Source organism: Schistocerca cancellata, chromosome 4 (assembly GCF_023864275.1).
Source record: "Schistocerca cancellata isolate TAMUIC-IGC-003103 chromosome 4, iqSchCanc2.1, whole genome shotgun sequence".
Taxonomy (NCBI): domain Eukaryota; kingdom Metazoa; phylum Arthropoda; class Insecta; order Orthoptera; family Acrididae; genus Schistocerca; species Schistocerca cancellata.
Window position 1 is genome coordinate 563,654,955 of NC_064629.1, and position 12,722 is coordinate 563,667,676.

Consider the following 12,722-nt stretch of genomic DNA (forward strand, 5'->3'; position numbering starts at 1 on the left):
CGACCGCACCCGGTATGCCGCGCGCCGCTCACAGGTACGCGAGAGACGACACTTTTGAACCTCCCGCCACGCTGCCTCCGGGCGTGATCGCTTTCCCTAGCTCGCCGTTCTCCGAGGGGAAGCGCCACACATAGACGCCACCAGAGGACGCGTAATCCACAAGATGTAACTGCTAGAGACTCTGGTCGGCAAATACTTTTAATTTGCCGCAATTCACAGCTCGTTTCAGCTAAAAGTGCAACTACAGACATATGAACATCACATCGAAGTAGCAGGACGCCACTAAGTGTTTCTAATATTCAGGGACTTACAGAAGAGTGTCAGCATTTAAGACTATTTGGTTCCATCAAGAACATTACTGCCATTTGTATTTAACTCGGCACCACAGAAGAACCTTCAGGCTGTATTCCCACATCCCACTTTCCCTCCATCTCTCCACTCTCCATACCCTCGCCCAAGGTGGCTTCCGCCAACTCCCCCTCCCTGATGTTGCCCTCATTTCCTCCATCTACCCCTCCTACCAACTTTGATCCTCCTCTTCCACATCCTGTGTTTTTTCCTTAGGGCACCCTCTCTCCCTTCTCTCCCTCCTCCCTTCCTCCCCCCAGGCTTCCCCTAACCCCCCCATCTCCTCTGCCAATAGGATCTATACTTTCCCCTCTCCATCGTCCCCACCTTTCCCCTTTTGGCAGGTGCCCGGACTCGCACACGTCAAATGAACATTCGCGCGCCGGAGATCATCGCCATCGGTTCTGTGTGTGTGTCGTCGTGTTAGTGATTCAGTGTTTTCGCCGCCCACGCTCCATCGTTCACATGTCATCTCAATCATCAGTGTTCGTGTACAGTGCTGACCGTTTTTTATTTTTCTACGCCTGTGAACGGCTTCGAGTTTTTTTCTCATGTCTACTGTTTTTGTCCACCGTTATGTTTTGTGTTTGTATGTCCTCCTTGATCTATTTGTACTGTCTGTGGCCGAAGAGCGACGTAATACTGCCGCTGCCGGCCCACCTTTATTATGTAAGGTGTTAAAATAACAATAATGAAAAAAAAAGAACCTTCAGCATTTAGAGTTATGATTAACTCAATTATGGAGTGTATATAGCGTGAATAAACTGATTAACGTGTTACCTGTTTGTACACGTCTGATTGTATTTATAACGAGACGGTTTTATTATATTCATACCTGGTCTTTTTTACAAGCTGTTGTAATTTGAGTGAGAAGTAGTCTAGACGATTTTGGCAATGTCTGATTTACGTCAGAAACGATCAAGGGTGAAATGGAGATACTACTCTACATCAGACACCATGTTAACCCCTCAAACACCATGTTGACAATGGTTCTTCATACTCAAAAATTAGCGTCTGTCAAAGGAAAATGAGTGCCAACCGATAAAACTTTTCCATCTCAACTGGCAATCCTCACGTTCAGAAACGTGAGGATCTGATCCAGATACCGTCTACAGAGAAACTGCAGAAGAAACTGTAATTTCAATGGGTTTGGGTCATGAAATTTTAACCAAAACACTCAACATGTCAAAGTGGAGTTGACCTTTTTTTTATTGGCAAAAAAAATGGCGCATTCTTGCATCAAGATCAAACTGCCAACCGTAATTACTTCGTGAATTTGCTTAACACATTAGTGAAAATGTGCAGTGGATGTATGTAAATTTTCACTCAGATGTCCATAATGGGACATCTTTAGCTGCACAAGAAGTCGTGCCTGATGGTCTACTACATGGATCATCCAGCCAGCAACATCAGTTCATCCGGCCCACTGGCAGTACTTGAATTTGCTTTATAAAACGTATGGAACACAAGATGTAGAGATATAGTTTAAATTTTAATATCATATTTAGAATACTGGCAGATCTTCACAGGTACAGAGAAATCCTGCCTGCTACGTCCCTTAAAGTTACTGCGTCCAATTTTAAATTGTTGCAACTAGTTTTTCTTGTTTACTGTATTGCATGCTTATATCGCGCCATTTCAGGATCTTAGTTATGTCTATTATTCTATGTATTTTTCATTTTCAGATCCTGTTTACTGCATTCTTTACTATGGCCCATAAGAAAAGAAAGTGGGGGCCGAGTGTCGCGTTCTCAATGAAGCACGTGGGGTAAAGAACTACTTTGCAGAAAAAAGGACCAGAAAATTACGCGCGTAATAGACGTTTTGAAGTAGTACAGTCATGAGCGTCGCTATGAAACAAAACATCTGTCAACCTATTCCAAGTTGTTTGGAAATTTATGCTGTGATGGAAAAAGATTGCGGCTGTCACCGCAGGGAATTGGATACTTCGGCGTGTCACATGACCAGGATACCCCTCATACTCTGTACTGACCAATAGTGAAAAAAATGGTTGAAATGGCTCTGAGCACTATGGGACTTAACATCTATGGTCATCAGTCCCCTAGAACTTAGAACTACTTAAACCTAACTAACCTAAGGACATCACACAACACCCAGGGAGAAAATCCCTGACCCCGCCGGGAATCGAACCCGGGAACCCGGGCGCTGGAAGCGAGAACGCTACCGCACGACCACGAGCTGCGGACCGACCAATAGTGGACAGTCATACGAAACGACGGGTGATCAAGACGAGCGAAATGATATCATCTGATAATGATCACGTCAATGGTACTTGACGTATAGCACACGCCATCTCGTAGATCATGTAGCCGCTGGGTTTCTCAAGTGTCGAGTTCATAAAGAGCTCAGCTCCGCTCCGCTCCGCTCTCAGCCCAGATCAACCACCAAACGATTTCTACATCTACATGCATACTGCGCAAGCCACCGTTCAGTGTGTGGTGGAGAGAAACCTGCACCACTGCTAGTCATTTCCTCTGTTGTTCCACTCACAAACAGAGCAAGGGAAAAGCGACTATCTATATGCCTCCTTACGAGTCCCTATTTCAATTATCTTACCTTCGTGGTCCTCACGCACTCACGCGAAATGTACGTTGGTGGCCGCAGAATCCTTCTGCAGTCAGCTTCAGATGCCGGTTCTCTGATTTTTTTCAATAATTTACCTCGAAAAGAACGTCGCCTTCCCTCCAGGGATTTTCTATTTGAGTGGCCAAAGCATTTCTGTAATACATGCGTATTGTTCAGAACTATCAGTAGTCAATCTAGTACCCATCTCTGAATTGCTTGGATGCCTTTCTTTAATCCGATCTGGTGCGAATCCAAAACACTCGAGCTGTACTCAAGAATGGGTTGCACTAGTGTCCTATATGCGACCTCCTTTACAGTTGAACCACATTTTCTTAAAATTCTCCCAATAAACAGAAATCATCCATTCACCTTCCCTACGGCAAGCCCTACAACTTCGTTCCATTTCATATCGTCTTGCAACATTACGCCTAGGTATTTAATTAGCATGACTGTGTCAAGCAGCACATTACTAATGCTGCATTCGAACATTGCATGTTTGTTTCTCCTACTCATCTGAATTAACTTAAATTTATCTAGGTTTAGAGATGGCTGTCACTTATCACACTAACTAGAAATTTTGTCTAAGTCCCCTTGTATACTCCTACAGTCATTCAACTACAATACCTTGCCTTACACCATAGCAGCATCAGCTAACATCCGCATGTTGCTACTCACCCTGTATGCCACATCATTTACGTACATAGAAAATAACAGCAGTCCCCTCACACTTCCCTGGGGCACTCCTGACGATACCCTTGCCTCTTATGAACACTCGCCATCGAGGAAAACTTATTAGGTTATGTTATTTAAGAAGTCTATTACTTTTGAAGTCTTCGAGCCACTCACATACCTGTGGCCCTATTCCACATGCCCACATCTTCGTTAACATTCCGGAGTGTGGTACCTTGTCAAATGCTTTTCGGAAATCTAGGAATATGGAATCTGCCTGTTGCCTTCATCCATAGTTCGCTGGATACTATGTGAGATAAGGGCAAACTGAGTTTCGCACAAGCGATGCTTTCTAAATTCGTGTTGATTTGCTGACATAAGCTTTTCTGTCTCAAGGAAATTTGTTATATTCGAACTAAGAACATGTTTAAGAATTCTGCAGCAAATCGATAAGAAGGAAATGGGTCTGTAATTTTGAGGCTCCGTTATTTTACCCTTCTTATATATATATGTCACTTGCACTTTTTTCCAGTCGCCTGGGACTTTGGACTTAGCGTGAGATTCGCGATAAATGCAGGCTAAGTAAGGGGCCAGAGACGTACAGTACTCTTTGTAAAGCCGAACTGAGATTCCATCTGAACCTAACAACTCATTTGCTTTCTACTCTGTCAGTTGATTCTCTACGCCAGAGACATTCATTGCTATGTCCTCCAGTCGGGAGTCTGTGTGACAGTCAAACGACGCTATGTTTGTACGCTTCTGCAGCGTGAACGGTTTCTTAAATGCTAAATTTAAAACTTCGGCTTTCTTCTTGCTGTCTTATATTACTACACCAACCTAGTCCAGGAGTGACTGGACAAAGGTCTTAGAGTCGCTTACAGGTTTTACGCAGGACCAAAATTTTCTAGGGGCCTTGGCAAAATCTTTTGCTAAAAATGTATGAAGGAGTTGGTTGTTGTATGTTTAGCGCATTGAGCGGCTTTTGAAAGGTTGTACATAAGTCAGGTCGAAGGACATGGAAGGGAAGAAGGGACGGAAACAGGCTTGTAGCCTACTAAATCTGTAGACCGAGCAAGATGTGAATAAATACAAGCAGATATTTGAAAAATGGATTAAATGTCAGAGAGAAGAAGTGATATATTTGAGGTTTGTTAATGACATTGTTATTTTTTCAGTAACACCAAGGGACTTGGAAGGGCAGCTGAAAGGAATGGATACTCTTGGAAGGAGTTTATAAGATGAACATCGACAAAAGCAAAACAAGGATAAGCGGATGTAGTCGGACTTAAACGGCTGTTCTGAGGGAATTAAATTAGGAAATTGAAAGTAGTGTAAGAGTTTTGGTAATTGGGCTGTAAAATAACTGATGATGGCCGAAGTAGAGAGGATATAAAATACAGAGTGGCAGTGACAAGGAAAGTGTTTCTGAAGGAGAGAAATTTATTAACATCGAATGTAATTTAAATAATAGGTATCCTTTTCTGAAAGTATTTGTCCGGACTGTAGCCTTCTATGGATTGAAACGTGGACAGTAAACAGTTCCAACAAGAAGAGAATATAATCTTGCGAAATGTGGAGTTACAGAAGACTGTTGCAGATTAGTTGATTAGATAGAGTAACTAATGAAGATTTACTAAATGTTATTGCGCACAAAGAAATCTATGGCACAACTTGTGTAAAGGAAGGGACTGCTTAATAGGGCACATCCAAAGGAATCATTAGTTTGGTAAGGGAAGGAACTGTGGGTGGTATAACTTTATACAGGAGGGTCAACATTCGAATACAGTAAAAAGATTCAAATGGATGTAGGTTGCAGTAAATATGTAGAGATGAAGAGACTTGCAGTGGATAGACTAGCTGCATCAGATCAGTTTTCGTACTGAAGGTCACAATAACAACACATATAGGTCAGGATGTCTATCCAACCTTTTCGGTGTCTCCTAGAGCATATGACACAATTCGTAGTCAGCACCGTAGGGTAAAAAGGGGTTTCAGCCTCTATCAGCTAGGTGTCTGTAATTACGCTGCTAATGGGTTTCTAACGAGATTTCGGCACGTGTTTATTCCTTCAATACAATTGTCATTGGAGAGAGGGTGAATTATAAATTCGTGTTGGTTGTTGATATGGTGATATCGATGATTATGTTATTTATCTATGTCATTTCATTTCCCCGTCTCTGGCATAGGTACAAGCAGCCATACTGCTGTTCGTAAGCCTAATGTTATTAACACATATTAACATAGTTATATTAATTTTAAAAAAGTAAAACAATGCGATTAAAATGCGGTTTTCTCTGCGATGTTATTATTATAAAAATACAGATAATGAATGAGTGGCTCGTGCTATGTTGAAAAAGACATAACTGCTTCTGAATAGTCTATGGAGGTCATATCTCAATAGGAGAAGGAAGGGATCACGAAGAGATTAAGGGAAAAACAGAAAGTTTTATGTAGGAGTTGGGGTGGAGGTTGAGATGGAGTTAAGTGTCTAACCGATAAGTAGGGGTCGGAACTTATAACACCAGCCCGTCGTGGTACAAACTGATGTTTAACGGATAAAGGTATTGGACAGTAATTTTCAATATGATAAATTTAACAGAAAAACTAAACAGGCTTTAACTTTATGGTTAATGAAAGTGGTAAGATACATATACGAATGAAAAACCGAACGGTCGCCAGCCCAATTAGGCACATTAATCTGAAAATATATGTTTAAGAAAACTGAATATTAGCTGTTGAAGTGACTTTCATTAAGATTCCCTTAGAATAGCACACTGGATACAAACGGACACAGAGCAATCTAAGCTGTGGGTAGCAGTAGTTACCTATAATGCACAAATCAGTAATCATAGAAAGCAGAATCGTACCCAACTCATAATAATAACAGCTACAATCACGATCATTACGTGACACAATACTGAGATGTTACTGCAGGAAGCACGAAACTAAAGCTGGCCAGGAGGGGGTTCTGACTTAACTGACATATAAATACCACAAATAAAATTAAATGATACCACAATTACACTGTTTATACTCCCATTTATAGAAATCTATCAGATTTCCTTAGTAGCAATAATATTCCTATTATCTTTCTAATATGAGAAGAATATTGTGGGGACCCATAAACTGATTTGTATCACTAGACAATCTCTATGATTATTCCAAAAGGAAAATTCAATTCAACTAAATTTAATTCTTAGCTTCACTTGGAATAGTTCATGATTTTACTTTTCAAGGCAAATTATACAAACTGAACTGAATTGATTTCAAAAAATCGTTCATGATAGTAATCAATTATGTGCTTTTTCATCACCTGTGAAGCAGGTATTTTAGACAGTAACATTTACACAGTCTTGCACTGAATTTTTGTAAGAGGATACTTTGTAGTAAACTGAGAGATTCTAACTAACATAACTTCATTCTTGCTAATTCTTGCCCATTTGACAAACATAAATAAATAACTTGTTCATTTGAAACAGGATACTTGGTTTTCTGAACACACAAAAGGGGATCCTGCTTAGGTTCATGATTAGGATGAAAGATATGGTTCTAAACACAGGTTTATAGCACTTGGATTATTATTAAATCACTCACACAAATTAACTGGTCAATGCTCTTATACATATGCGTGAAGTTGGTGGAGCAGTGCCGAAGTAGTTGTGGCAAGTGTTGTGATGGTTAAGTGTACACACGGCTCTTGATGTTTGAATGCTCTATACAATTTCTTATTGGTGACCGATTTTTAATGTGTTGGAGCCATTCTTATTGTCGAGAGTACCATGCAACAGCCAAATCCACATACGAGGCAAAATTCCTTGCAAAGCGTCTTCCAATTGTCTCCCTTGGCACCGTCGATGTGTACTGTGCAATGGCTAGCCACTGACTGCGTACCGTTCCCCCCAAGTAGCCACCCAATTCGACCGCCAAAACCACCTTTTAAATGTCGCCGAGCCACTTCCGTTGCGGAGGGACTTCCCTACATCTTTTACATTTTAGAATACAAGTTCCCTAAGCAAGAACCTGCTTCCAATATACAATATATTTCTTTTAAATATATACGTATTATATAATTTCATTATTTTAAACATCATTTAACTTTTTCTATATATACATCACAATACTTTAAATTTCCTGTCACAAATCAGTGTCCTTAACTAACAAAGAACACACACTCCATAATCGTAGACACACAGTTCCCTAATATAAATAATCGATATAAGTGTTACAGACTGGTAGGACTAACGGTGGTGTTTTTGGAGCTCAGGGAGTTGGGAGGGTTATTGGAGCTTTTATCTAAGGAGGCGATATGGGGGGTTAGTGCTACTGCCGACAGAATGGGTGAATTTCAGCTGAGAGTTTGAACTCTTACAAAATTGGAATCTGTGATTTGGTTTGAGTGGACTAGTAATTACAAAGTGATGAATAAGACCCAAGTAACTGAGACAACAGCTCAAAGTCACGCAGTTTGCCGCTGGGTAACTCCTAAGTGGGGTTTTACAATGTACTGCAGAATTCCGGAGAGGGACGCTGAATGAAAAGCACGTAGTAGTAAATATTTAAGACTCTGTCTTGCATCCTGGATTAGAAAAAATGCTTTAGAAAAGTTCTTTTTGAAATATTGCAAGACAAGACATCGTTATGTGTAAAATGACTGACGTATTTCCAGTTCGGATAGCTGAAAAGGATGCTGCTTTTCGGATGCGCTCTGATATGCCGTTACGGACTGTCAAGTTACTTAACTATATGGTGTAGTAGAGCCAAATAATATGGGCCAGGGTGTTTCAGTATCAAGAGCGTGTCAAGAATAATTGAGGTGGAATTACCAATGATTTACACTTTCCAGCATTTAATGCATACACCACAGCATCAAAAAATAGTAACATTATTTTCTTGTTTTCAATGACAGTTATTAACATTAAAATGGCTATAATGTCTGTGCATTAGGTTAGTTCACTTTAAACATGTGCTATTTTGTGTTATTTTAATCACTGAGTGAGTCAGATCTGTTATACAGATGTTTTCGATTAATGTTGGAAACTGGTTCTAATTTGTAAAAATTTGTAAGAAATTAATGTCGCTGGGATGAATTACGTGGTAGGGAGGAGACGATAGCGACAGTTTACAGGGAGTAAACTGAAAGTGTGAGTGTACAATGAGCATTTAGCAGACAATTGAGATGCTAACGCCGGCCGATTTGCCCAAGCGGTTCTAGGCGCTTCAGACCGGAATCGCGCTGCTGCTACGCTCCCACGTTCGAATCCTGCCTCGGGCATGGATGTGTGTGATGTCCTTAGGTTAGTTAGATTTAAGTAGTCCTATGTCTAGAGGACAGATGACCTCCGATGTTAAGTCCCATAGTGCTTAGAGCCATTTGAACCATATGAGATGCTAAGATCTGAACGCAGTGACCTATACAGTGAACAGATCGCTCATTATAAGAGCATCTGAATTATTAAGAAAAAGTCGCACAACGGAAACCAATGAACAGTGGATACACTGGTTCCCGTTAGATCACTGAAGTTAAGCGCTTTCGGACGTGGTCGGCACTTGGGTGGGTGACATTCCCGGGCGCCATGCGCTGTTGCCATTTTTCGGGGTGCATTCAGCCTCGAGATGCCAATTGAGGAGCTACTTGACCGAATAGTAGCGGATCCGGTCAACAGAAACCATCATAATAAGAGGGAGATCGGTGTGCTGACCACACACCCCTTCTATCCGCATCCTCAGTGAGGATGACCCGGCGGTTGGATGGTCCCGTAGGAGCACTTGTGGCGTGAAGTAGGAGTGCTTTATTATTACAATTAAAAGGATGTTTTTTAATTTTTTAAAAATCAGAGTTGTGTAGTATTAGACCGTAATAACAGTTCAACTCTTAGCAGCCTACAACGATCACAAACTAAAATGTTACAAGAGTATGACCAACTGTAGTCATATTGCAACGATGGAACGTATAATACACTCCTGGAAATTGAAATAAAAGCACCGTGAATTCATTGTCCCAGGAAGAGGAAACTTTATTGACACATTCCTGGGGTCAGATACATCACATGATCACACTGACAGAACCACAGGCACATAGACACAGGCAACAGAGCATGCACAATGTCGGCACTAGTACAGTGTATATCCACCCTTCGCAGCAATGCAGGCTGCTATTCTCCCATGGAGATGATCGTAGAGATGCTGGATGTAGTCCTGTGGAACGGCTTGCCATGCCATTTCCACCTGGCGCCTCAGTTGGACCAGCGTTCGTGCTGGACGTGCAGACCGCGTGAGACGACGCTTCATCCAGTCCCAAACATGCTCAATGGGGGACAGATCCGGAGATCTTGCTGGCCAGGGTAGTTGACTTACACCTTCTAGAGCACGTTGGGTGGCACGGGATACATGCGGACGTGCATTGTCCTGTTGGAACAGCAAGTTCCCTTGCCGGTCTAGGAATGGTAGAACGATGGGTTCGATGACGGTTTAGATGTACCGTGCACTATTCAGTGTCCCCTCGACGATCACCAGTGGTGTACGGCCAGTGTAGGAGATCGCTCCCCACACCATGATGCCGGGTGTTGGCCCTGTGTGCCTCGGTCGTATGCAGTCCTGATTGTGGCGCTCACCTGCACGGCGCCAAACACGCATACGACCATCATTGGCACCAAGGCAGAAGCGACTCTCATCGCTGAAGACGACACGTCTCCATTCGTCCCTCCATTCACGCCTGTCGCGACACCACTGGAGGCGGGCTGCACGATGTTGGAGCGTGAGCGGAAGACGGCCTAACGGTGTGCGGGACCGTAGCCCAGCTTCATGGAGACGGTTGCGAATGGTCCTCGCCGATACCCCAGGAGCAACAGTGTCCCTAATTTGCTGGGAAGTGGCGGTGCGGTCCCCTACGGCACTGCGTAGGATCCTACGGTCTTGGCGTGCATCCGTGCGTCGCTGCGGTCCGGTCCCAGGTCGACGGGCACGTGCACCTTCCGTTGACCACTGGCGACAACATCGATGTACTGTGGAGACCTCACGCCCCACGTGTTGAGCAATTCGGCGGTACGTCCACCCGGCCTCCCGCATGCCCACTATACGCCCTCGCTCAAAGTCCGTCAACTGCACATACGGTTCACGTCCACGCTGTCGCGGCATGCTACCAGTGTTAAAGACTGCGATGGAGCTCCGTATGCCACGGCAAACTGGCTGACACTGACGGCGGCGGTGCACAAATGCTGCGCAGCTAGCGCCATTCGACGGCCAACACCGCGGTTCCTGGTGTGTCCGCTGTGCCGTGCGTGTGATCATTGCTTGTACAGCCCTCTCGCAGTGTCCGGAGCAAGTATGGTGGGTCTGACACACCGGTGTCAATGTGTTCTTTTTTCCATTTCCAGGTGTGTAGATGATGTACAACAGAAACATTTAGGTAAGCCTAGATGAGAGGCAAAAGTTTGAAATAAAATAGAAACTAATACTACAATTTGTCTTGTTTCCCTTTTTCTTTTCTCTTTTATTTTTCTTTTCTTATTTATTTTAATAAGCGTAATGGTATAGTACTGGACTGTATAACAGCCTAGCTTGAAGTAGATGCGGGAGGACACCCAAAAAACATGTTAGTATCTACATATTTTTATCGTTAATTTCTTTGTGCACTTTATTCCACAGCTTCGGCTGATAATGAAACTTTGAAACGCTTTTCTGCCTTCCTCGCTTGGAGGTTGCGTGACAATGGTCGCCTCATCCCCTGACATCTGTTACATCAGTGGAATTCATTATACCGATCTACTGCGACCCTATCAGCGGAATTCTAAATTCGTTCGATGCCTTCCGTCGTTCCTGGTTGACAACAACTTCAATCGCTTAAACAGAGCTCTGACATTAGTTACACTAACATCATATATGCAGTTTCTTTACAGGTAAGTGAAACGTACGCCTTTAATTTGAATATCCTGATACTAATTTTACGTGGTTTCTCTATTTCATATCGCTTCTCAGTGTTGTACCTTCATATTTAGACAACGCTACATGTAGTAGAGTCCATCTCTATAGTCGAATGGTCTGGCACGGAAGCTCAGTTTTTCGCTCAGGGGATTGGGTATAAAGAAGAGAAAAATGTTGTCAGCGCATCCGTCACACCGAGGACCCGGTTTCAATTCCTGGCATTCACAGGGACTTTTACTTGGTGGGAGAGCTGGAACGGGGTGCACGGAACCTCGTGATTCCAACTGAGGAGCTAATTGAATGAGAAGTACCGGCTCCGAGGTCTTAAAAGTCGGCAACGGCCGGGAGAGCGGTGTGCTCACCATGCTCCTCCATACCGCATCCACGTGAAACCATGCTGTAAACGAAGACACGGGGGCCGGTCGACATCATCTGGCACTGACCGCGAAGTTTGCTCTTTATATGTGGCAGAAGTTCAGCATTATTCGTGTAAAATTGTTACTAAGACATTATTTCCTGTACCCATTGACTGACACTCTAGCACAAGTAAAAACTTACGAAAATATAACGCAATCGACATAAGCGTCAGTTAAGTTTTCATAAATAATTCTTCGACCTCTCGCTGATTAGGTCTATACCGCAATCTGTAATCGGGAGCAGACTTCTGAGTTCGTCTGCAGAGTGAAGAACTGCAGGCATTACACATTCACTTAGATGCCAAAAGTTGTAACCTTCAGTGATTAGTCAACTTTGATGGCAACTTTAAGTGTGAATTTTCGTTATGCTGCTGTAGGTCGAATAAGCTGAGATGTATTAGAAAGAGAATACCAACGCACACTGTAGCACTTGCCTTGAGGGTATCCAAAAAGTGTGTTCTATGGTCGTCATTGCTATGTAAATTCCAGATAATAAATTCGTTTGACTGGAGCAGGCAACAGGACCTCTGAGATGCCTAAAAAATAATTATCTTCAAAGCGGAAGCTGTCCGACGTAGGTGATATAAAAATAAAAATAGCTTCAATGTTTTGATTACTTTCATTCCATAATATCATATGCGACCATACGTCAGAGTGCCCATCCAGCCAAGCAAAAGTTTGCTGTATATAATAGCGAGTAATACGATTTATTTGCGTGCTGAGTTTGAGAGCTTCTCTTAAAGCCCTGTTCAAAGAATTGCTTCTTCAAGTATTAATTCCTTA